This window comes from Dromaius novaehollandiae, chromosome 2 (genome assembly GCF_036370855.1).
Source record: "Dromaius novaehollandiae isolate bDroNov1 chromosome 2, bDroNov1.hap1, whole genome shotgun sequence".
NCBI lineage: Eukaryota > Metazoa > Chordata > Aves > Casuariiformes > Dromaiidae > Dromaius > Dromaius novaehollandiae.
Window position 1 is genome coordinate 110,754,003 of NC_088099.1, and position 26,028 is coordinate 110,780,030.

The window sequence follows — 26,028 nt, forward strand, 5'->3', positions numbered from 1 at the left end:
TTGTTTGCTTTTTTTTTTTTTTCTCCTTGAGATCTGACAAAAAAACCTTCCGTCCTCTGTATTAAAATAGAGTTATGGTGCACTAAGCTTACCTTATTATAATGTGTTAGTTTGTAAGCTATAGATTTTTAAACAATGGTATACCTAGCGCTGTAGCACTCGGAACATTTAATTTGCACTTATCTTACAAGTAGGCTACGAAAACACTTTATTATATCACAGTACTCTACCTGTTTAATTACGTGGCAGAACTTGTGAGAGAGACCTACTGATAATAATATCTCAATTTCATGTGAGAAGCTAGGAATAAGATATTATTCATAGTCAGGAAGTTAGGCAAGTTTGTTTATTATATAAAAGAAGTGCATGAGATAGCATTTTTACTTTTATTTATAGACTAAGATATAATGATTGATTTATTGCATCACCTTCACCAAGGTTTTTACTAGCCTGAGGAAAACATGTCCTATACAGCTGTATTTTCTAACAACAGAGAAAAGTGATGAATTTAGAATAATGCTGTGATTCCTGCTCTGAGTTGTAGTTTTTATGTCTTACAATTTTCTGTGTAAGATGTATTCTCTGATATGACTGCCATGAGCTTTTACTCTTTTGGCAGGGGGCAGTGATAATTAAAATTCTTTACTATAATGCATTTACGGAGAATATAATCCAGTTAAAGGCCTTGGACCCCTGTGAAATAAGTTAAATAATTTGGATTTTTTTTTTTACAGACAAAATATTTCCTTCTGTGCTATTTTGATGAAAATTTGAAAGTTTCTATAGCAAATCTATGTTTTACAAAAAAATAAGATTATAACATTTAACTGAAATATATATTCTAGTCTAATCTAATCTATCTAATCAGACATTTTTACTAGGTGTAGACATTTTGACTAGGTCCTGTCCACATTAACACATTCCAAGGCAGAGAGGTTAATTGGGAAAATCATAGTCAATGTTTAATACTATTTGCTCCTAGGACCATAGTACAGGAAATAGGTCACTTAATAAGGATCATGTTCATTGATTATATCACTGATTGCCTGCATTTTTTAAACAAGTATACAAACTGGATGAAACCTGACTAAGTATAAAATAGGAGATTAATAATGTACAAGCTTGCAGTTACATTTCACAGAATGGTTTGTCAGAAGACAAACTATATATTCAAACAACAGAATTTTGAAAATCCTATGTTTTGAGTGAGTTCCAGAACTAATTATTATATTATTTACACCAAGAAATTGGTGACATATAATAGTTATTCTATTCAACAAGTAGGGAAAAGCATATATTATTACCACTAACTGTTCAATTTAAATATGTTGGCTGCAGTAGTGAGAGTGCTTTAGAAATTCATACTCTCCTATGCCCACCAACTTCTTTCCATTTGCCCCCGCAAATGGAGTGTGGAGCCATGTTATGAGATCACTGCATAGAGCCAATATAATATTGTTCTCAAAAAAAAAAAAAAAAAAAAAAAAAAAAAAAAGAGAGAGAGAGAGAGAGAGAGAGAGAGAGAAAGAGAGACCAAGGAGAAGGAAACTGGAGGTAAGTCAGGGAGACAAGGATTCTCAAGCGTTGTTTGCTACTGGACCAGTGCAACACAAGACTACACCCTAAGACTTACTTCCTAGAAGGCATGTTTTCCATAGAGAAAGCATTGTGGTCATTCAAATGTCAATTCAAGACCACCCTGAAGGGATATTCAGTTCTGATGAAAAGGGAATAGGACTCGGTAATAGTTTCTTAAGGTGATAATATCTCACAGATTGTTATTTACTATGCCTAGAGTGTTCTGTCTCTCTTAACTACTGATGTTCATTGTCTGCCAGCTAGAAGCTGTGACAGCTTAGGCATTTTCTAATAAAAATCACAGTAAATGCAAGCTGGAAGTAACTTACAGTAGTATGAAAAATTGTAAGTAGTTACCTGTCTTTTTTAATACTTCTCTTGTTAAACAAGATTTAGCCTTTCTCTGCTCTTCACGTTTAGCCAGTATGTGTGCCCTAATTTGCTGCTTGTTTGTTCAGTTAGTCTCAAACTGGTTCTGTGTTGCCTCCTGTCTTGTGACTACAAGACACGTCAGGTTACTGGCAAAACTGAATGATGGAGGATGTAGGGGAGGGTAAAAGATTTCAGACTCCCATTACCTTCTAGATCCCATTGCATCACTATGATGTTGGAAGCTCATGCATTCTTAGGACATTTCCACATGCCCTCTTTGGTTGTCCAGTCTCACATACCAGATACAGGCACCCAGAAGGAGCATGCAGCCTCATCAGTACTGGGGGCAATATATGTATGCATGCATGCTTCTCTTATACAGAATTTTCATTTTCATTTTAGTTCATTCAGTTTCGTTTAAGGAAATAGAGTCATGATGATTTATACAGAAAACTTCTTTGGATTTATAGATCAATATGTACAGTGTCTCCACGAATATTAGAGGATATAATCATTATATCTGTGCAGAACAGTAATTTGTGTTTTTGTTACACTGCTAGTTCAATGTTTTAGACTCCCTTCCTCTAAGATAGCTGTCAGACTAGTTTGACCTTTAAGAAGAAGGAGAAGGAAGTTAAAGCCTTTTTGGCCTATTTAGCATGATATGTCTTGAAGGTAGTGATGTTCTTATAGCTGCAATGATATTAGGATACAAGTAAGGTAACGGCTGTAGGAAAAGGTGAGCTTTTATGAGACTAATTGATAAAGCTCTTTGTGTGTGTGAGCAAGTTCTTGAAAAAGGGCTTGTGTGCCCTCAAAATATTTCAGCACCCACCCCAATGCTCCTTCCTCCCTTTACCCCTCACCAAACAGCAGAGCAGCCTGAATTGTTGGTTGCCCCAAAAGTATATGCCAGGAGGAACCAGATGTCTCCTGGTAATTGTATAGGTGGAACTAAACAGCTATTACATAAGAGAATGAATCCATGCCTACAGTGCAGTTAAGGATGGAAACATGCAATTTACCCTACAAGAATATTTTTGACAAATAGCTCCTCCATCTTTGACTATTTAGGCCAGATATCCAGGAGATATCTACAAAATGCTTCAAACAAAAGATGAGCTTTGAGAAAATCCATACTCTACTGGATGCTAAATACCATGGCTTCATGGTCTGAAGCAGAAACACAGGTTTTACAATACTCTTTAATTCTCCCTACCCCCAGCTAACAGCTTAATGTTCCACAAGGGATAATTATCTGCTATGTCTGTCTTGTGAGAGCTGACAACCTTATTACCTCTTTCTCTGCTCCCTCATCGTCCTCCCCACCTCTACTCCAAAGATCACTAGCCAATTCATCTTTCAAATTAGTCTAATTTGCTTAATCATTAATCCACTTAAATTTAGAGCCATCGTTCTCAACAGAAATGGTGCATTTTTGAGACCTGGAGAAGGGGGTGGTCATCTGTTTTTCTCCAAATATTTCAGTTGGAGTAATATATGATACTACCCTCTTTTTAACTCTTGACCCATTTTTAAACAGATCTAAATTTTCAGACACATTTAAATTATTTAATGCCCTGCCTTATTTCAGTTTCTTAATCTTCATTTGTTTTACTATAAGGGATGTTAGGAGAGAAATCAATATAAATAAAATGTAGGGCATTCTGTTTTCATTGCTACTTATTTTACCTACATAAAACTAGTGTTGTTCATGTCCCATTATTTTCTCTGACCTAAAACATCTAGATATTAAAAGTAGTTGATATGCTCAGTGTCAGGGAGATGGATTTTATCAAGTCTGCTGATAGAATAAAACCCACAAATATAAATTAAAAATACCAACTAAAACTTAGATAAGGAGAAAAATGAAGCAGTTATGTGTAGGGGTTAGGTAAGATGGAGAAAAATGCTGGTTTTCCCAGAGCTTCCCTAGTTATGATAACTCTAGGGATAAATATAAAGACAAAATTATTAACTGATAAAATAAATAAGTAGTTTCAATGGCTGTTTTGCTTAGATGAAGTATGAATAATTTGCTTAGAGGTATTTATTATACCTTAAGCATGATCTTTCATGTTACATAGTGAATTAATGAAATAACCAATTTAGAAATCTATCTAGAATTGTTGTCCACAAATTTAATAATAACAATAATAATTTTAAATCCAGAACCATAGTGTATACTTTTAGGTGACTGTTATTCTAAAATCATCAAAGCCAAGGTCAGAGTCAAGTTTGGGTTATAAAGTAACTTGTCATACAATGTGAGAGCTTTGCCAGAGCAAGCTATCAGAGAGAAGAGGTACTATGATGTGCTTGAGCTTTTTGGGTTCCAGTTTTGTTTTTTAGCTGGATAGTTTTGTGGAGATATTGAAGAATACAGAAAAAAAGACTTTCAGCTCTACTGAATAGCTTCAGTTATTTAAAGAAGGATGTCATATGTACACTGTGATCATCAAATAGTTGCCCATAAATATAAAATACTAAAAAATTGCTCTCTGAGTCATAATATCATACCCCACTTGAAATCACCACTGATTTCTTTGTAAACTAAGGTAGGCCATTAAAATCATGGAAAAGAAGCACTTTGCTCTTAAATTTTCACATCAATTTAGGCAGCCGATCTGTTTAGGAAGAATAAGAAATGGTAAGTTTCAATCAACAGGTTTAATAGTATTAAAATATGCACTGTAATTTTGAATATGCACCAAGATTATTTTTTATTATGCAAATTAATTTATAACCTTCTTTATTATCATGAGATGTACTTGAAGTTTGATTTAAAAGCTGATATTAAAAAGAAATATGCTCACTGAAGCATATCAAGGACATCTAACTGAAAGCTATACTATTTTAGTACCATTGGTGACAATATCTTCCTGATGTTTCAATACTAATCCCATTAATTTTCAAACTAACTGTCTAAGGAAAATTTAGTACGGGTTATTGTTATGAAGCTACAAAGACATGTTGGCAAAGTTATTATTCTACTGTCTTCATGCTCCTTATTGGGAGGGAAAAGAAAAAAGAAATACATTTTTTTTCTTTTTTCTATTTTTTTATATTGGTTCACTGAAGATATTAGTCTGATTATACACATGCATTATTCTTCCAAGTTTTAAATGTACACTTCTAGAAATTTTAGTGTGAAGAAAAGGTCATTTAAGTTTTTAAAGACCTATTGTTCACACCTGGTGAATTCTCTAATTTATATTGCACTGTCTATGAGTCAAGGATGTCTTATCATGTACTAAGGGCAAAGAACCTTAATCACACATGAAAATTCATGACAATGATAGATATCTATGAGTCTTTAAATATATTCACTCTTTTTTCTCCTGGGCAAAGGCCACTGCACTCTGAAGCTGAAACTCTGGAGTATAATACCAGTGACGTTAACAATGAAAAACTCATTATGTGCTATGCCAACAGTATCAAAGTGCTATGTCAGTTAATGAGTATTGTAGACATCTGTAAAAATAACAGAGTAGAATTCATAATTTAGTGAGCTGAGCAGATGCTTTTTTCACTCAATATTTGTGTGAAAATGATATTTTTAAAAAGTTGCAACATTTCTTGGGCAATATTACAAGATGATCTAGTGCTACTGAAGGTCTGGATGTTAGACTCTCCTCTGTCTCCTTATCTGCACCTGTATGGACCAAATGACCTGGGGATTACTATGGAATTAAATGCAAGCTAGGTAACTGGTACAACAGCTTTATACTGGTATAAATTGCATTATAGTAGTCATACCTTTTGTCACTATCCCCATTACAGAATAGATCCTGTATCATTCCCCCACAGTAGTCTTGGGCATCCTGATCTTTTCATGTTGACAAAGCACTTTTAAACCTATTGCATAAGAAATAGCTAATTATTCTGGGGTTTATGTGTTTTAAGTAAGCATGTGAACATTTCTTGAATTTTAATTGAAAACAATAAAAAAGTCAAGGGGAACCTTATTCCTTATGCTATGTTCACAGTCTGCTACAATAATTAGCAGATTCAAAGTTACCGTGTTTCATTCACAGAAATAATTAGACCTGGCTCTAAGTGATTAAGCCTTTAGCATTTATGTCAGCAACAATTTTTATATTCATTTGAATATGAGCAAGTTTAAGCTCACAATTTGCCATCAAAATGACACAAATGGGGCATTCTTTTCTAGGGTTGATTGTCTTTAGGATAGTCGATTGCAGAAAAGGATGTAAATACCAATACACCAGCACAGAATAGAATGATAAACTCAGGTGTGTTCTTGTCCTTGAACAGGCAAGTCATTGTAATGCTTTTATATATTTGCTTAATAGACTTTTTAATAGACTAACTTACTTGTATGTATTTGCATGTAGACTCCTAACCTAAAACCACACATTAATTTGTTTCGGTAAACAGAAGTGTTGAGATTTCACATATATTAAGTGCAAATCTAAACTGATATGGGCATGCATTGTTATCAAAAGGATAAATTTAAAAAGTCATAAAAAATGAGACAGACTTCTCTAAAACTATTGCCTGTCAGCTGTTATTTCATTAAGTACTAAATCTTTGCCCTCCACACTGAAAGTCAGTTTGTCCTTGTAATTTTGCCCCCATCCTACCTCTATTACATCCTTCATAAAAGAAATCAAAATGCAATAGTTTTTTACATAAATTCTGAATTGGAATTGAATGTAGACATGTGAAATATTCCATGCAATCACTAACTGTGCAATACAAGCTTAAAAGACCATTCACACCTTAGCTTTTAGAATATATCTGTTATAATCTTTAAGCATAGTAAGAGTTACAATAACAACAAAATAATAGAGACTTGTTTAGTAAAATCATCATTCTTCTGCATACTGGAGGGGGTTTTTTTATATATAGTTTTTTAGTATCTCCAGTATGACAGCATTTCCATCATCTAACAAAAAGTAATCAAGAATAATCATCCATCTCTTATATCACTTAAATTACATAAATCAATAAGATTGTCATTCCTGATTATTGCTGCAGAATGAATTTGTGTCAAAAGTTAGATATATTAATTGTGTTAATGGAACTATATGAGTGATATTTCCATCACATATGTAATTTACTCCATAAAATAATAAATAACTTTAAAATATGATAAAAAATTAAACTAACCATCAATATTTTTTCCCCAAATGAATTGGAAGTATATATATTTTAAATGGGATGGAACATTCTTACACTAAATAATTGTTCACGGGGAAATTCATTGCTATGCCAAAGTTCAGATTTTGGATGCTAAAATACAGTTAACATAACATGTATGAAATTTTTATGACAATTATCTTGAAAGGAGTACATTTTATTGTGGATTCATTATGGTACATTAGATGTTCTGATCTAAAAATGTTTTTCAAATACAGGAAATTTCAGTGTAATGGACCTGAATGCTGCAAGTGTTGAACCGAATACACTGTATTGAAATTCTAACTCTGTGATGGCTGCAAGTATGAAATAGATCTCCTCTCTGTTTTCTAGCTTTCCTCTTCTTGTCTTTGCTCTAATGTTACTTCTTTTTTGACTAGCCCAGTTGTCTTCCTTAAGTGTTATTTACACCTTTTTTTCCCTTTTATATAGAAAACTTTCTCTCTTGCCCACCTAATGACCTCCTTCTCTCTCCTTCAAACACCTGTGCTTGTCAGCAATGATCAGTTCAAGATTTCCTACTTTTGATTATCAGAGAATACTATAAAGTAGTTGATAGGTATCTTTGGGAGGGAACTACATTTTTGGAGATGTGAATATTAAATTTACTTTAACAACATTCAATATGAACCTGAAGACTGAAAGAGGTCTGAAAGCTTACCAAAAGTTGTTCACTCAGTAAAGGTCATTTTGCACAAATACCCACCACATATAGAAGGAATATCTGTAGAGCATATTTGAAGAAACCTGTAATGATTTCCATTAAAGCTGAAAGCTATCCTTCAGCACTTTCTGGGAAAATTATTTCGATACTACAAATAGAAGCTCATGGATAGATTAAGAGCAGAACATGCATCTAAGTGCTGAAAAGATGCCCAATTCATACCATAATTTGTCAAGCAAATCAAAGAAGGTCACTAGATAAATTTATACAATATGTTTAGGCCAGATTTATTCTTTAAGAACACAGCACTTTCTGTTACACACAGTTGTGCATCTTGAGAGAGATGTTAGTCAAGCCAAATCAGATACACAACATCCATCTCCTGAATAGCAGGTCCTATCTTCTTCATCTTAAAATATCATTAGCTTAGGAATAGGCATTCCTCAAGTTGAGTATATCTTGAATTGCTGATCTCATGGGAGAGAATGAGCTTACTTGTGAAAAGATATTAAAGTCTATAGTGATAGTTACCAGAGGTGGTGAACTACTATGAGATCTTCCAAAGAGAAGCATTGTCATCAGACATAACTTTCTGCAAGAATGTTTTCTTTTTGGATGCATTCTTACAACTGTAGTTAAGCTTGAATCAGTCACCGCATCTGACTAATTTTCCACAGTCCTCTAAATCAGTTATGTATTGCTATCACATCCATTTAAGGGTATTAGGAAAACTGAACCTCCCTAAATGTTTATAATTGTCATAATGATGGGAAGAAGAAAAATAATGACTTTACTGACCTCAACTAAAATGAACTGTAGTTTTTCATTACATTGATATCATATTTTCCCTCTAAATGAGGGAATATCAAGAGTAGGTTCACTATGTTATAATGCATTCATTTGATTAATGTTTCTATAAAAAAAACAAAAACCATCATGCCATCATACTGATGGAATCCATACCAAATCTTCTGTTTCCAGAGAAACATATCTTTTAATTTAAGAAAGAAGGTTTTTTTAAATTTTTTTTCCCCTGAGTGAAGTTTCTGTGCGGCAATATTAAAAAAAAAAAAAAAAAAAAAAAACAAAACAAGAACAAGCAGAGCCCCCTGCATCCCGCAAAAAATTGGATCATGTTTGATTTGAATTTTACCTGCCTATATTAGGAGTAAATGTTCATCACCTTTAAAATAATTCTAGCACAATATTACAATAATTCTAAGAAGATTGTGTGGGTTTTTTTAGATATTCTAAATGATTTTTTGCAATGAAATAGTCTATACTTCTGGGAGCACTGCCGGTCAGTTATGCTAGAAAAGATTTTTTTTTTCTTTCACATATGAAATGGGATTTCAATAGTCCATTACTGAATACCTGCCATTTGGAAAAATTCCCTAACCACAGGTATGTAGACATTCTTTATCACAGAGCTGTATTTCTGTTCTGTTGGAAAATGGCCCTTTAGCCCAACATCTCCAGACCATTGTGAAAGTCATTGAAGTACTGAAGTAGAGCCAAACAATGTCTGAACAACTGTCAAGAAAATGTCTGTGGGCATTTTTCTAGGCTTGATATATATTTTGATGTAGTTAGAGGAATGAAATATACAAAAGTGTATGTCATTCAATACAACTGAGATATTTTTTAATTTTCTGCTATTTTTGTTTAAGCATAATACATTTCTTGGAGTAGTATTGTCTGTAAGGACTGCTGCACATGTCTACTCTTGCCATAATTTACAGAATTTGAGAAATATTTCTGGAACAAATTTTCCTCACTGTTTTTTATCTAGCAGTTTACCATCTAAGAAATAAAAATGGAGATTTGCTAAAACTTCTCTAAAACTTCCACAACATATTCTTCTTTTCACAATAGAAATATCCCAGTTCCTGCACTTCTTTGTTTTTCAGAGTGCATATGCTTCATCCTGTGTACAAACTGTCCTCATGAAAAATAGATGAATTTTTTAACTGCATAACAAAATGAGCCCAAAATGAGAACTGATAAAGGTTACAAACATTCTTACAAGTTGGGAAATATATCTCGCCAAACAATGAGTCCATTACTTCATCTATCATCTCTCATCTATGATAATTAAAGAAGACCTAAAACCCTATCCTAAAGACAAACTTCATAACTGAAATTCATACCTACATCAGGTACCAAAGAATGTAGACTCCGTAGAGCTATAAATTAATAGCACAGTATATTTTTCCTCCCACCACTTATGACTCACAATCTAGAGATCACATCTCCCTCTCCCTGGAGATAATTTCTATCACCCTTCATTGCCCTTATTCTACACTCATATTAAGTTTCATGTATGTCTTAGATACCAAATCCCTTTTTCTCAGTGGTCTAAGTACTATGAGTCCAATTAAAGTCAGGACAGTTATTCTCTACTTGTATTTAGTTTTTAAATTTTCTACTTCATTTTCAGACTAGAAGAACTGGTATTTCCCCCAAAAATTCTACTTTTTTTTTTTTCCAACTATAACTGGTCTAATAAAAGAGATTACTTTCACCTAAAAATCTTCCCTTGCCTATAACTATTATGTGCCACTACATTTTCATTATGTCTGTGTGTATATGTGGGTGCTTGGCTGTATTTCTTGGTTTGACAAAGCTATCAGATGTTTTGTGGTAATTTTTTGTGCTCAAATCCATTAGGAACACAAACCATTTTAAGCCACATCTTATCAAAATTGCTCAGAAAGGATTTTATTGTACAGTTTTCAGACAATTGCATGTCATGGGAATATGAAATGTAGATAAGGTCCTCACAGACAAGCTTCCATTTATGCATTTTCTCCAGTAATTGTCTTTAGTAGACATACAGGGTATTGGGATAATGGAAATTTTTGACAGCTATAACATGAATGTTGGCTAAAAACAGAGAGAAGGACAGATATTTATGCATAAGAAAATAGATATTATGGTTTGGTATTAATCTAAGGATCTTTTCTTTTCTTGCATTTTCTATTAGTAAGAGAAAAAGCTACTGGTTATTTTAAATGGTCCAAATAATTTTTAAAAATATGATATGCAGTAGAAAGAGGGCATTTTATTTCATTAACCTTTTAAAATATAGACTGATTTAAGATTAAACAGAAGAAATATAATTGAAATTTACATAAGGATGTATTATTTGTACATTATTCATTGTCTAACAACTATTTGATTTCTTCTTCCTTCCCTCAAAGAATTATGAAAGATCTAAACAGGCCAAGTCCAGCATTATTCACATAAGGCCTAATTTCTCTTCAATTCCCAGCTAATAGCATGATGTTACTGAGTATTTTTTGTTGAGGGTTGAGAAGTTTTTTTGCTTCTTTTCCTGACTCTTTTAGTCAATGAAATTTCTTTATACATAAGCAATTTTAGTAGATGCATATAGGGTAGCACTTCAAAGGAAAAATTTCTCTGAAGCAACAGGCAAATTAAACAACATTAACAGTCTCCCCCCCCCCAGAGAATCTTTACTTTTTTTTTTTGTTATGTGTGAGTCTGTTCAAAAAAAACTTAAATTTTGCTTAGAATAAGCAAAATTCACGTTTAATTTCTTGATACTCTCTTTGTAATATTACTTGCATGTCAAATTGAATTAATTGTTTTAGGAAGACTATGCACATGAATTGATTTATAGGCTGAGAAAATGAAATCTTATGAAACCCAACGATATGGTGATACCATCTCTTAGACGTTGAATTGTCTTTTAGAAATCCAAAAGGCAATGTTTTTATTTAAGTTTTGAAAATCTAATACACTTTTGCTTTTTTATTTGTAAAAAGAAGGAACTCTTATTCAACACAAGTAAGGATACCCTTTAGAGATTGAAAGAGGTTATTTTCTCTCCTACCCCAATAATCTACATATGGTTGTAAACATGCATGGAATTCACTAATTGGAAGTATCTATTCTTATCAATTGGAGGATCTTCCTCACATATTGAGCCAATTCTTCATGCTGGGAGTGGATTTTCAGAAAAAATGATCAAATTCTAATTAATAAAGGAAAAATAGATTTCTTAAAGAGACTAATAGAATTTCTATTTCTAGACGCAGGATAGTTCCCAAACAAATACTTCTCTCACCTATAAATGTCACTGAAGTGTCACTTCACAAGAATAGTTGCAGGTACACATCTAGGGAAGACTAAATACACTGACATTAGCATGTTTGTAGATGTTTATTGACTTTTTTCCCTCAAAACTGTTCTTTTGTCTTTACATTTTAGAATGTGTAAAGATTTGTTCAAGGTGGCAGAATAAGTAATCGCTGCACTGATTAGTTCTGTCTTGCTATCTATGCAGCAACGTCATATTGTACTGAGTAGAAAGACTGCGCTTTTAAGCCAAATCAGAAATTGATCTTATTAAAATAACTGCTGGTTGTGCAAGTGAACTAATGAACTCTTATTTTTTCACTATATTTCAATGGGCTTCTCATTTTCTGCTCCAGCGTGCAATAAGAGGCACTGTACATTAATCATAGTACTGTGACTGAAAACTAAAGATCTAAATCGCAGGGAAAATGTAAACAGATCTCATCTTTTACCACCAGACTTCGCTTAATCTTTTTTAATCATCAGGCATCCTGTACCATATAAAACCAAACAAAGTTAAATTTAATTTCAGAGACCAGTGGATTTGTTTTTATGCACTGATACTATGTGAGAAATTTCAGACTGAAATGAATCAGGCTCACTCTCTCCAGGGTCGACTGCCTTCAACCAACAGTTTGAGCCCATATATGTATATTGATGATCATAACTGGTACAATGAATTCTCATTGCTTTTACATAATAATTATTTCCAATATTATCTCTGTTAAATGTTTACAGTAATGAGAGATAACCTAGTAAGACTTTGCTTTTCCATTATATACTGTATTTTCTGAATATTTTAAAATAATACTCTGCATAGTAGATGTTATGTATGCTTCCTTCTGAGAAATCTTGAATTTAAATGTTGTTTGAAGAAAACAGACAGTATCTGTTCTTATGACTATAAAGCTGTTATTTCAGGAAAGATCGAAGTTTTGACTTTCAGTAGTGCAGGAACTTTGCCAAAATGGGAGGGAGAAGAGGAAAAATAGTTTTCTATGAAGTACTTAATCTGCATATAGATAAGCTTCTCCACTTTGTGAATCATAGATATCAATCATTCATGTTCATCAGTGCCTCATGCATATTCCTTAGGACAAACTGTTATGCGTGATTAAAGCTGTTATAAAATGACAATACTGTGTTTTGTTTTTATCTCAGGTCTCTGTGTACTGAAAACTCCACTGGCAGTTTCCATCTCATAATCTGACAACACTTTCTGCTCTCTACAAAGAACCAAAACTCCATATGAGCTTGCATGGATATACACTGTACATCCAAACTACTTAGCACTTTTTAAGCAGTTATAAAGGAATCATGAAGGTTTTTTATTTTCTGAGCAAAGATTTCAGCAATCAAAGGCACGCTCCTTGCTGTTAGGGATTAACTAGAAATGAGTGAATTTAATTTGTTTGTTTACATGCTGGAACTAGGAAGACTATTGCTATATGGGAAGATACAAGTACATTTTCATATTCACCCTAATTTTTTGTGTTTCATGCTTTTGCAGCCATCCCCATGCTTTCTGAGTTTCCATCTGGACTCACAGTCCCTATGACACTATATCTGGCACAAGACTGTGGAAAAAAACCAGCCTCTGTCCTGTCTAAGCTCTTATATTCTTGGATCTCAAATTGTTATTTATTTTCTGCAGTTGGTTATGTAGAACATGAAGCTTTCCTGATTTTACTAGAATTACAGTTAGGGACAACAAGCCTAAAAATATATGGACAATTTTGTGAAGCACTCAGAATATATTGTCTATTTCTGCTTGATCTTGGAAAATTAGGAAGCATTTGTTCAGTATCCAGATTTTCTTTGCAAGTCTGTGTCTTCAGAGAGATCGTGGTCTTCGGCTGTCACCTGAAAAAAAGTGAACACTTCAATTTAGAGGTGTTTGGTTTGGAGGTAAGTATTTCACAGAACTTGTCTGTTCTAGATTCTCGAGCATAAGGACTGACAATCACGCTGAAAGAAGACGTGAAAAGTAGGTGTTCATTGTTTCACTGCAGTGAATGAAGAATGAGTGACTGGCATTTCTTTGATAAATCAATGCTTCCCATTTTTTAATATCAGAATGCTATTGTAATGCCCAGTTCTCGTCTAACAGCAGTGACAATTTGCTCCATGAGTTTGTGAGACTGAAGAGTGTGTCTTGCATTAAACTGAATCCTAGATAAGAGATTTTCTTAATATTCCAGAATTAAATAGGAAAAAGTATTTTCTCCCTGAATTTCTAACCTATGAAACTGGAATATGAATGTGAAAAATGAACGTATGGAAGGCTGTAAAGAATTATGGCAAAATACATATACAGATGTTTTGTACAGCAAATCAGTCAAGGAGGGATTTTGTGACAATATCTAGTCCACCAGCAGTTCCACATCTAAACTTCATCTGGCTGTTATTTTCTATTCTGCCATAGTCAGTGCTTATCTAGCCTTATAGTTTGAAAGCTTTTTCTGATATCTTATCTAAATCTAAATTCTTTGTGCACAGCTAAAGTCCATAGTTTCTCGAGCTAGCAGTAGAGCCCATGGGGAACAGCTTGTCACCTAGACTTAACAGCTTAACACTCTCTCTAGACTGACAACCCTGAGCAAGTCCTTCAAGCTTTTCTTAAATCTATTCTTGTAGATGTATGATCATTCTCCTGTCCTCTGGACCTTCTTGGAAAAATGATACCTCAAGCTGGGCACAGTGTTCCAGCTCCATCTTTACTCATGCAACATAAAGTTTTAAGACTGTTGCTTTTTTTTTTTTTTTTTTTTTTTTTAAACAGTTTTACAAATAATAGACCTTTCTTTGTATCTCAGTATTTTTTCTTGTTTATCTTCTTCATAACAGCATGATACTGTTGTTTCATATTCAAATTTTAAAACAGCTGTCCTGCAGGTCATTTTCTGCAACTCTGGTAAGTCAGTCAACTCCTATTCTTGTACCTGTGTAATTTGTACCTAAGTGTATAAAATTGAATTGCATCCTAATTATATTTTCTATATTATTTTCCCAAGGTATGAATATCATTCTGAATTCCAGTCCTGTCTTCCACTAGGCCTACATGGGCTTACTGTCACCTGAAGATTTAATATGCATATTTTCTATTAAATCATTAAAAACTTTCATGCCATATTGGTTGGTATCAGAATCCCAGAATCCACCTTCTGTGTCCTCCCCATTAGACAGAAAAAAGTGTAACTATTTTGAGCTTATTTTTCAAATTTATATCCATTCGATAATAACTTCAAATTAGCCATGTTCCTCTAACATGCTTATGGCATCATGTGAGATAGTTTCAAAAACATTACTAGGTATATAAGGAATATGTATACGACCAGGTAAGTCAATATATGTCAATATAAGTCAATACACTATTGTTCTATCCTACCCACAAAGCCCTCGTATAAAAAGAAATAAGTTATGTAGAAATGATTTGTCCTTTGCATATGTCTGTTGCCTTCTAGATATCTCTAAATTATTTCTTCTGCTTTTGGGGGAAATAAAATTTAAGAATATGGATCAACAACTTGCCACTTTTTAAGGTTAAGCACTATGTCTGTGCTTTTCCAATGTGCTTCTTTCTTTTGATTCTTCAGCTCTCCTCATCATTTTCTTGAAGTAACAGTAAATAGCTTTTAGGTTAACCAAACCACTGCATCTTCCCAAGTATCCCAAGGTAAATTTCAACAAGCCCATCAGATATCACAGTATCATATTTGGACAGTTTCTAACTTTCTGTTTCTTCAGCCTGGTTTAATTTCTTCTATGTTAATGTAGGGTATTAATTATATTTGGCCATATTACCATAACTTTTTTACAATGAAGCAAAAAGGAATTCAACATTTTAACCTATTTGGCATACAAATCTAAGACTTGCATATTACCTCTTTGTTGGCACAAAGCTATATAATTTAACATTTCTTTTATCCATGTTATTTTCGAGGGATATTCCAGTTGATGTTCACAATATATTTTAAAAAATCATTAGCAACAAACAAACAAAAAAATGACAGTACAATTTGGAACCTGGAAGATGTGCCAATAGCTGTATAATACTGCTGTGTAGAAGCTTGATTCATTCCATACATAAGCTAGCCTGCTACAGCAGAGTTGGGATCCTCTAAGGGGCCTTGTAATGCCATTGAACCCTGAGTATTTTCTCTTGAGAAGTAATTTCAGTAAATTCTTTATCTATCAAATCTCTTTCAAATCTCCCTTCAGCTAAACCCAGTCAAGTCTTTCTGCATACAGACACTCAAAGATTCTACTTAGCTGCCTCTTATCCTCTGCCTGGTTGCAGCAGAATGATTCAGAGAGCATGAAATAAGTGTTGATAGTGTTTATATGGGCTGGCTAGATTTCTTAAAGGGTGATCCACAAAATCAATCCATATTATTAAGAATTTCCTGCTTACAGCAGGAAGTTTCGAGTTAGATCTGCACACAAAGAGGCCCTGTGCTTTTGAGATTCAGAGACTAGATTCCACTCCACAAGTGAGATACCTAACTGAAGGTATCTCTTAAAAGGAGGTTCTTAAAATTGATGTTATTGTCCTTTACAAAAAATAAAAAATAATTTAAAAAAAACCCACACACTTCCTCAATTTAGGAACCTGGGCTCAGCACCCTCCTCAAAAGAAGACATTCAAACCCATATCTCATCTTCTCAGAAGATTTTGAAGAACGATGGCATAGATTAGTTTTAATGAAACACCTCCTCTTTGAAATAAGGTCTCTGTTTATAGGGTTAGGTAGATGGCAGTATTTTATAGTTCTGTGGTTAGTTTTGGTGTGGAAAAATGCTTGGATTGCTGCCTAATGCTTTGTAGATCTGCTTCTGTTTTTGATTGAATGACTTCAGTTAAATTGTTGGTATTAAGTTGGAGTAATATAGAATAACCTGGAATTAAAACAAGACTTTGGCCCTTGAAAATACATGCTCTAACTGTTAACTAGAAGGAGCAAAATTTGAATAAAAAGTTGGTTAAAACTAGTAACTGCATTGATGAACAGAAGTTCTGACAGTGTTGAAGGTTAATGAGTATTTAATCTGAAGAAAAGTAGAAATAATACAATGCAGACATTAAAAAGGTAAAGGAGATGGGAATAGATGAAGAAAAGTAGGGAGGAAAAGAAGAAGTGTGTTGTGTTGTAGACAAATATTTCCAGTATGTGACTACTGTCACCAAATCATTTGGCAACTCAGTGCCAGGCAACGATATGATTAAGCAGTAATCAATTAATTAGGGGCGGATAAATCAAGCAATTAATTGTATAAACACACAATTAAGTGAGAAAATCAGGTAGGTGCAGGGTCAATTAGATTGTAAAACTCATTATAAATAAAATATACAGGCAATGGAGTGGAATTAAGCAGGTAAAGTTTGAGGATTAAAAATTAGCTGATTTCATTAGCAAATGAAATCAATAAGTGGACAATCAACAGGTGTAGTGAGTCAGTTAAGCAGGATGAAAGATAATTGTGTTATTAAAGTCATCAATGAATCAATAAATTAATTCTCCAGAGAGTGATGCAATCAGTAAAGTAAGGACAAGCAGTCCAGTCATTGTCAGTAGGCAGCCAACAAAGCATAAGACCAGCTACCGGGAGAAAGCTTAGTGGGTGTCCTGGGTACCAGCAGCAACAGCTGCTGCCATGTTAAAAAGTGGCTTCCAGAAATGCACCTTTCATGATGTAGCTGCCACTATAGTATGCCATCCTGCTTTATGTCAGGAATCATTATGTCAGAAATGTCATTTATTTATGGAAAAAAATTGTCTTTTTAGAGGAAAAGCTATCTGTAAAGCTCCAGTGACATCTATAGCTCTTTCTATACTAAAAGGCGTGCAGCCTACCACATACTTTATTTTGCAATATACTTACTTGGTAGTGAAATTACAATATGACAGTTCTACTTAGTTGGTACAAAGCAATAATAAGACTCATGACAGTTTTGGAAATGCTTGCTCTAGGTTTTCAATGCTTTGTACTAAAAATTCAGTTTTCCTATTTCTACTATCTTGGCACTCACCAGAATGTCTTCTGTAGTTATGTCCACAGATAAAATAATCTTACTAAAATGGTTTACTATTTAATCTGCTAAGAACATAGTTGCTTTTACTTGTTTACAGCTATCTTACATTTGTTTAAATATTAATAACTTTTTTTACAAGGCTGATCATGTTAATAGATGCAAGTAAGTTAATGTATTTTTAAATTAACTCTTCTGAAGTTTTTCTTTGTACAAAAGATATGCAAGATCTTGAAGTAAATTAAATAAACTAGATTTTATGAAAGTGCTAAGCAGTAGAGGTCTCAAATGACTGGGAAGGGCTGTGAAAGTTCTTTCACATACTACTTCCAATTCAATTCATGGCCTGATTTTTAAAACTCATGTCATTCTCATTCTGTTCAAAAACTGCCAATGGTACTGATTCGTGTGAAGATCTTGTAATGTACATTGCATGACCTCATTTCTGTCTTTCTTAATTTCCACTTGAAACCTAATTTAGGAGTTGAACTACATTCTCAGGAGGTAAAGAACTACTATATTACTATATATCATAGTTCACATAACTTTACAGCTCAGAAATTCCATTAACCTGGAATTAAATCCTGAAGTACCTGCCAGAAGTTTAAGTTTGGAAATACTGCAGAGATGTTGTAATATTTCTCAAAACAAGCATTGCATACTTCTGGAATTTAGAATTAAGGTTAAAGTTAAAAATAATACAACAATGTTAATGTATGGAAATGTTGAGCTAGAGCATTCAAGCAGGGCAATAACTGCCCTGCAACAATACCACAAGCTGCTGGCCAAAAGAATATATAAAATCCTTTGGGTTTTTTTGTGTGGGATCACTACAGAACTATCATCATGCTTCAGGAATTTCAAAAAGCAATGAAAATGTTAATACAATGCTTCAAAACTGTAGGGCTGCTGTCAGAATAAATAAAAAAGAATAGATCTAGTAGGGAACATTCTGATAGATTTCATTTTTCTTTTTTAGGAGAATTGAATCGGAAATTGCTTTTTTCTTGATCCTAAGATGCTTTATTTGCAGCACTTCAAGTTTAACATTTACATACATCCAAGAATGGATTTTGCATATCTAGAAAGCTGCAATTTTTTGAGCAGCCTACTATGGAAGATCTGAGTTTCCTGTCCTAGAGCAGTCCACCTGGTGGCTCTGTCCCAAAACCACAAAATAAGAAACACCTGTTTCTTGCCTTTGAAGTAATCCAGTGGATCCTAGCTCCAGAACAATCTGTTGGAATGCAGAGTCTTAGAAATTAGAATTAGAACCTAGTGAGTTATGAAAAGTGATTTATCACAAAATTTCACATTTGCACAATTACAAATTAGATAAAGCAATGACAGATGTAATCTAATACTATTTCTAACATCAATCTGCTACTGAATATTGTTTTCAAGTCTATTTAAAAAAATTATTTCATGTTTTCCTGAATGGGAGTGTCCTGGTTTAAGAGATGAAATGATATCTGTGTGCTCCATTAAAAGTTTACATTCTTTTAATGCTTTCAGAAATATGTTTCATCATAATTATCATCCAATACTATTTTTAAAATAATAGTAAGTATGCCAGAAATATAACTGAATAGAAAAGTGTCTGTATGTCTATGAAAAACCTTTGGATTATAACAGGGTCTTTGAAAAGAGATAAAAAACTTATTCAGATACTTCTTGCAAAAGTCTGAGTAACAATAGCCCAAAGTTTCACCATGAGCTTCAGGGAACGGACCTAATTCTTGAATAGATAAGAGGTCCACAGGCAATTCTGATGATGGAATCAGCCATAGTGATTTGTAGAACTTCTCTGAGGGTTACAGTTGCATCTGTTGGAGTTTGGAAAATTGAATCCTAATTTTTATTCCACCCTACTTTTAAATATGAATTATAAACAACTTGAAAATTACCTGTAGCTTGTTCTAGTGTACAATTACTCCAAGCAAGGTAAATTTCAACTGGACTGACACATCAGTTAAGGAAAAATTAAGTAGAAGCCACCTGAAACTTTCTACCTCTCTTCTGGGGTTACATCACCCTCCTTTTCTGACACAATGTTTTGTGTATTACGTGCTACAAGGGTAAGTACCATGATGTTCTGCACTAACATCTCAATCTTTGCCTTAAGTGGAAACTCAGACAGTTGGAGAGGTTAAATTGATTTGTCTAATGCTTTCTGATGTATTAATTATTTTATGTTTTCAGACTTGAGAGCTGGAAGTTGCTGTGGACAGGTACTAAGAAATACAGCTTTTGTCACATAATGTTTGGCTTACTGCAGTCTTAAAGTGGGATTTATTTATTTATACAACTTGTATATTATAAGAAAATCTTTGCTCCAGCAGCATCTTCAAGAACAGCGAGAAAGAAGATCCACGGAACTATGGGCAGTCAGCCTAATCTCCATTCACAAGAAGATAATGGAATAAATCCTCCTGGCAGTTATGTGTTGGTAAGGACACGAAGGTCAAGTAAGTAATTAGGAACAACCAGCATGGACTTACTAAAGGAAGCTTGTGCCTAACCAACCCAATAACCTTCTATAAAGAGATAATGGGTTTTGTGGATGAGGGGAGAGCAGTGGATGTTGTTTGCCTTGACTTTAGCTAAGTTTTGATATCATCTCCCATACATCCTTATAGTTGGATTGATGAGATATGGTTTGGGTAGATCAGCTGTAAGGTGTGTTAAAAATGGGCTGAATCGGTGGACTTGAAGGGTTGAGCTCAATCATATAAAGTCCCATTAGTTGCCAGTTATTAGCAGCAACTCAGGAGTCAATATAGAGGTTGATCCCATTTAATGTCTTTGTGAAAGATCCGGATGGTGAGTTAGGGTGCTCTATTCAGCAATTATGAGGCAGCATCTGCAGTACTCTGCCCAATTTAGAGCTCCTTGGTACAAGAAAGGCACTGTCAATCTGAAGCAAGTCCAGCAGAGGGACCACCATGGTGATCAGGGCTGGAGCACATGTTCAAGGAGAGGTGGAGAGAACTTCAACTTTTCAATCTAGAGAAGAAGCTAAGGGCAGATCTGACAGTTGTTTTCAATTACTTAATGGGAGAGTATAGAGAAGATAGGGTCAGATCCTTCTTGAAGGTGCCCAGCAATGGGATGAGAGGTGGCAGACAGAAGTTAGAACTCAGGAAATTTCTGATTTGATATTGGAGGGGGGGGGGAAATTACCCTGAGGGTGGCAAAATACAGGACCCAGAAAGACTGTGAAGCATCTATTTTTGGAGATATTTAAAACTCAGCCTTAAAAGGTTCTAAAAATCTTTATCTACTTTGTCCTGCTTCTCAAAGGGGTTGGACTTTCAAGGTCCCTTATAACCTCATTTGCTCTATTATTCTATGTAGTCTATACATAAAAAACAAACAAAAAAAACCAACAAAAACTTGGCTCCTACAAAGAGCATAGAAACCCAAATGTTGTACAGAGCTGGTCAAATGAAAGAACAGACAGGCTATTGCTGAATAAACAGCTCCTACTAAGAAGTTAGCTGTATTTTTTGCTACTTACTAGGTTTCTTGCATTCCATTACTTTTTGCAAAGATTTACTTGAAAATTAATGATCTGTTCATGATTTCTGACTGTTTGTTTCTTACTGTCACTAAGCAGGTATTATTTACATGTTTAGAAAAACTTTTTAACTGAAACACAACATAAAAATAATCATATGACTAGTCAGGCAACTTTTACTAAAAATATTCAACAGTCTGAGTGTGACACTGAAAAATATCCAAGTTCTTGAAAGTTATTAGCAATAATCTGCACAGTTATGATTTGCCAGCCTCTCAAGAATTTTTTTTCCTCTTTTTCTTCCCTACCCTTTTTTCCTTCCTCTTCCCCAAACATTTATGGAACTATAACTATATACTATTATACCAGCATACTGAAAGCACTGTATTCTTTCTAAATAGTCAGCTTTGCAAAAATTCTTCTTCAGCTACAGTTATATGGTCATACTGTGAAAAATTAAGCATACAAAATGACTATGCAACATACATTGAGAGATGGAAAAAAAATCCATAAGTGCACTGAAACTCAACATCCACACAAATGTGTAAACATACTATAACACTCTTGAGTTTATAAAGGATAATACTCACCCCATGCCTATATTCTAAAAATTATATTCCCATGTTTCCCTCCCATCAGCTGGCTAATATTGATGCAAAGGTGTTTGTCATCTTCACTTCTCTCTGCACTTTCCATACCTTCATTACTGAAGTTTCCCAAACCCAGCCACCTATCCCTCCATCTGGTTTACTTGCAAACCATTTATAAGGACCTTGAAACTGTGATTCGGCTTCTTCCATGAGTGCATGGTTAGGCTGTGACCTACATCTATAGCCAGCCAAGCTTAGAGGCAGGCTACCTGCTAATCAATTTCATTTCCACCTGACATCTATTAATGAGCTTCCACTTGAGAGTTCCCAGAGACACTTACTAGGTGATCACTTAATTTGGAATTGAAGAATTTATTCTATGCTTACTCAATTTCCTTTGGTAAATGGCAATTCTCAACTTACTTTTTTTTTTTTTAAGGTGTATCACACAACGTTATTTAATCACGTCCATTTTTCCCTCTCGAGCATAGTTTTGTAATAAGACTGAAGTGTAGTTATGGGCTCATCTCAATTATGAGGAAAAAGAGCTTTCACAGTATAATTATTTCACATTTAAAGTCCAATCATTTGGACTGTGTCCCAAAGTACTCAAGTCCTATTTCTTGTTTAAAGTGTGCAACTAGACTGAACAATCTCTTCACTCTGAATCATCTGTTGACGTTATAGTTATTGATTTGTGGGAGACTCTATAAAGGCAAATCATTACATTTCATTACACAAAATAGGGGAAATTAGTCAGAGCATCAGGGTATGCAAACAGCAATGCTAAACGTCAGCATCTATCTTATAGTCGTGTGGCAGTTTCTGTCCAGAATGACCTTTTCATGACTGTTTCCAAGAACAGAATGTAGTGTAAGTAATGAACAATAAACTTAAAAAGCTGCAACTAAATGTTATGTAACTGAAAATAAACCAAACTGCATAATCTAAGGAGAACACAGTTCCTCTTTCTCTGTATAACATTGGCTATTGTGGGATGATGTGATAAGTTGCACACTGGGATTCCACAGTATGGTCATATGCAATGTCATTTCAATTTTATGAGCAATTTTTTTGCTGAAGCAGAGGTCAAAGCATCTATATACTGTCTTGTACACATCCATTTGCTTAAATGTATTTGTCATCATAAATACATTAGAAACATATGTATAACATATATTTACAATAATACAACTGTATATACACTTCTCAATAACTGCTCGTAATTTGTGCAAACTTGTATGTTATTTGTCAGATAGAGAAAGCTATTTAAACTCTACCTCGATGACTGGAAAAGAAAGTTACCAAAACATAAAGAGGACTGGGTGTGGGAGAAGAAAAAGAACCCCGGGAGGAAAAGAATATGTAGCTCTGTTTTGAAACAGCGAACTTTATCAACTTCTATTTTCTTAAAAAACAAGGAAAATCATGTAAAGACAAACTCTAACTCCTTTGAAAATGCATGTACGCAGGATTTAATGTGAGAAGATGAAAGAGACTGAGACATTGAGAAAGCTGAAGTGTAGGAGGCATGTATCACTCCTGTTATTGTTGTTGCAGAATTGCAATTGTCCACAGGGAACTGTCTTGTTAAGGGAAAATGCTTGAAAATTTGTGTGAAATGAGTGTTAAAGTCAGGCTTAAGAAGACAATTTTACTATTGAAAAATATCACTACTGAGAAGGAGTTCTACCTATTCTACTGTAATTATTCATTTACTGAAAACTATGAAAGTTTTAAGGGAGAATAAGCATTAACTAAATTGTAACTTGCTGTTGTAATTCCAAACAATCCATTTTGTATGGAGAAGTATAAAGCATAACTAAGTCATGACTAACAACATAAAAGATGCTACTGTTTTCTCTTCTGCCCATTTATCCAATGTTATCACAGGTAGTAATTAAACTCTTAAAATAAAGCAGAAATTCTACTTTTTTTTTGCTTAATAATAGTTGATTTTAGAGCTGTGAACAATCATTAGATCTTAATTTCCTCATTTTGCCAAATAGTAACATATCTTTGTATGCAGTAGCCCTCCAAATTTCAAATAATGACTATGTCAGCCAGATTTGATGTTAGTGTTCTTGATATGTCACATACCATGCTATTAAGCTGAAAAGCAGAGTAATAGGATAATCGTTAATTTATTTGAAACATAATCTAATACTTTTATTACCTATTTCTTAAAATTGTCACTGTTGATCTAGGGCTTTCTCTGCAAAAGTGTTTGATTTGTGTACTAAGAAATAAATGTTCTTAGATCAAATGATTTACTTGCAGATCTTTGATAATATGAGGCTGTTTTTTAAATATTTTATAAAATATATACTTTTGCTATAGTGTTCTATCTTAATGCGCTAGTTATATTGATGTAGCTGTCTACTATTTATAAACTGAAACACTTAACATTCTTTTCATTTTACTGTTTTTAAAATATTTTCATCCCCACAAAAATGTTTGTTCAAATATTATTGTTATACTGATTAAAATTTACTCTGTGTACAGGAAAATATAGTGTTTATAAGTGTTTAGAAAGATGAGAAATATTTTTAGCCAAGAGAAAGGTTAAATAAACGCAAGGGCTATTTATACTTTCAGTATTATTGATATCATCTTTTCAGTATTTCATTAAACATCATAAACATTGAGACCAATATTTAAATTTCTTCTGCTAAATCAAATTTTCTGGCAACAGGAATGATCAGCACTGTATAAAATACAATCTATGAGGAAAGATTGAAAGGAGAAGATAGGGTATATTACGTATTTAGTAGAGAGGGGAAAGGATGTCACAACAGTCCTCAATGATAAGAAAGCCGTTGCAAAAGGAAGGAATGTCTCTTCTCCTCATTCCCCTTGGATAGGTGAAGCAATGCTCTCAAATTGTAGCAAGAAAGATTAGGCGTCAGGGAAAAACATGCCTTTGGAAAGCATAGTAAAGCATTATTGTTTCCATTTGAAATAGCTGTTTGGGAAAGTGAGAGATCACTAGAGATCTTCAAGAACATCTTGGCTAAATGTGCCAGGAATGATAATTGTGTAGCTGATAGGACGAATTAGATGGACAAGGTGAGTCCATAAAGTCCTTTGAGCCCTATTTATCTGTGGCTGTGGATGCTGTTGAAACATAGATTGCACCTGCAGTACCTGTAAATTTTGTCATCTTACAAATACAGGAAAAAATATATTTTATATCACCAGTGTATGCTGGCCATGTACGATGTATAAATTCAGTTGAAATACGATCTAATCATGATAGCTGAACAAGTTAATCTATGCTAAAGCATAATTTCATCTTGACAGAAACCATCCTCTGAAAGTAATCAGTAGTATATGAACCACAGAAGCACTCTCACAGTCTGCTCAGACTATTGAATTATCAGTGTGTGCCCAGATACTGCATATAGCAATGAACTAAAAGCAATTAGGTTAACTTAATCAAATTCTTGCTATTAGGCATTCAGCAGTAACATACATCTAGCTTTTGTGGCAGCTCAAAGAGAAAAAAGGTGTGTGTTCGTGCCTTCCAACCATGAATAAAGTACATGAATGTTCCTGTACAGGGTTAGCGCTACAGCAGAGGAAAAGGCTGATCCACAGACCCACCCCTATTCACAACTAAAAATCATGTGGGTGTAAAGAGCTGGAATAGCCACAGCATTAAGCTAAGGAGCTGGCAAAGACACAGTGTGCATTTCAGATCTTTGTAGTGGGAAGTGCAGCATTTTCCTTTCCCTCCAGCTATCCTACTTAGCCTAGACAAGTCTCTGTGCATTGATAAAAGACTGAACGTTATAGTCTGATAGTCTAACTCTGAAGGACTTTTCTTTGTGAAAGGAAAATGAAAGATAGTTGTTTATCTTGGTCAAAGTCCAAAACATCTGATCCAGGATTTGCCTCGGCTTAATTATTATTCTTGTTTTAATCATTATATATTTCAGGATCATCCAAGACATCCAAGATTTTGGAGATCACAAATTCCAGTTTTGAGAGTAAACCTCCT

General features: G+C 34.0%; 2 long non-coding RNA genes across 5 annotated transcripts in view; both read left to right on the forward strand.

Annotated features, from left to right (window-relative positions):
• LOC112992337 (uncharacterized) overlaps nucleotides 1–14,640 on the forward strand; it is a 221,599-nt gene extending 206,959 nt beyond the window's left edge. For all 4 annotated transcript variants that reach the window (XR_010387877.1, XR_010387878.1, XR_010387879.1 and 1 more), the window contains one exon: nucleotides 13,046–14,640. This is a non-coding gene — a long non-coding RNA (uncharacterized LOC112992337). The remainder of the gene's footprint in view (nucleotides 1–13,045) is intronic.
• A 70-nt stretch (nucleotides 14,641–14,710) lies between these two features.
• On the forward strand, nucleotides 14,711–24,098 carry LOC112991978 (uncharacterized). Its single transcript, XR_003261401.2, has 3 exons — nucleotides 14,711–14,798; nucleotides 20,258–20,364; nucleotides 23,281–24,098. It is a non-coding gene; the product is annotated as an uncharacterized LOC112991978 (long non-coding RNA).
• Nucleotides 24,099–26,028: the final 1,930 nt, after the last annotated feature.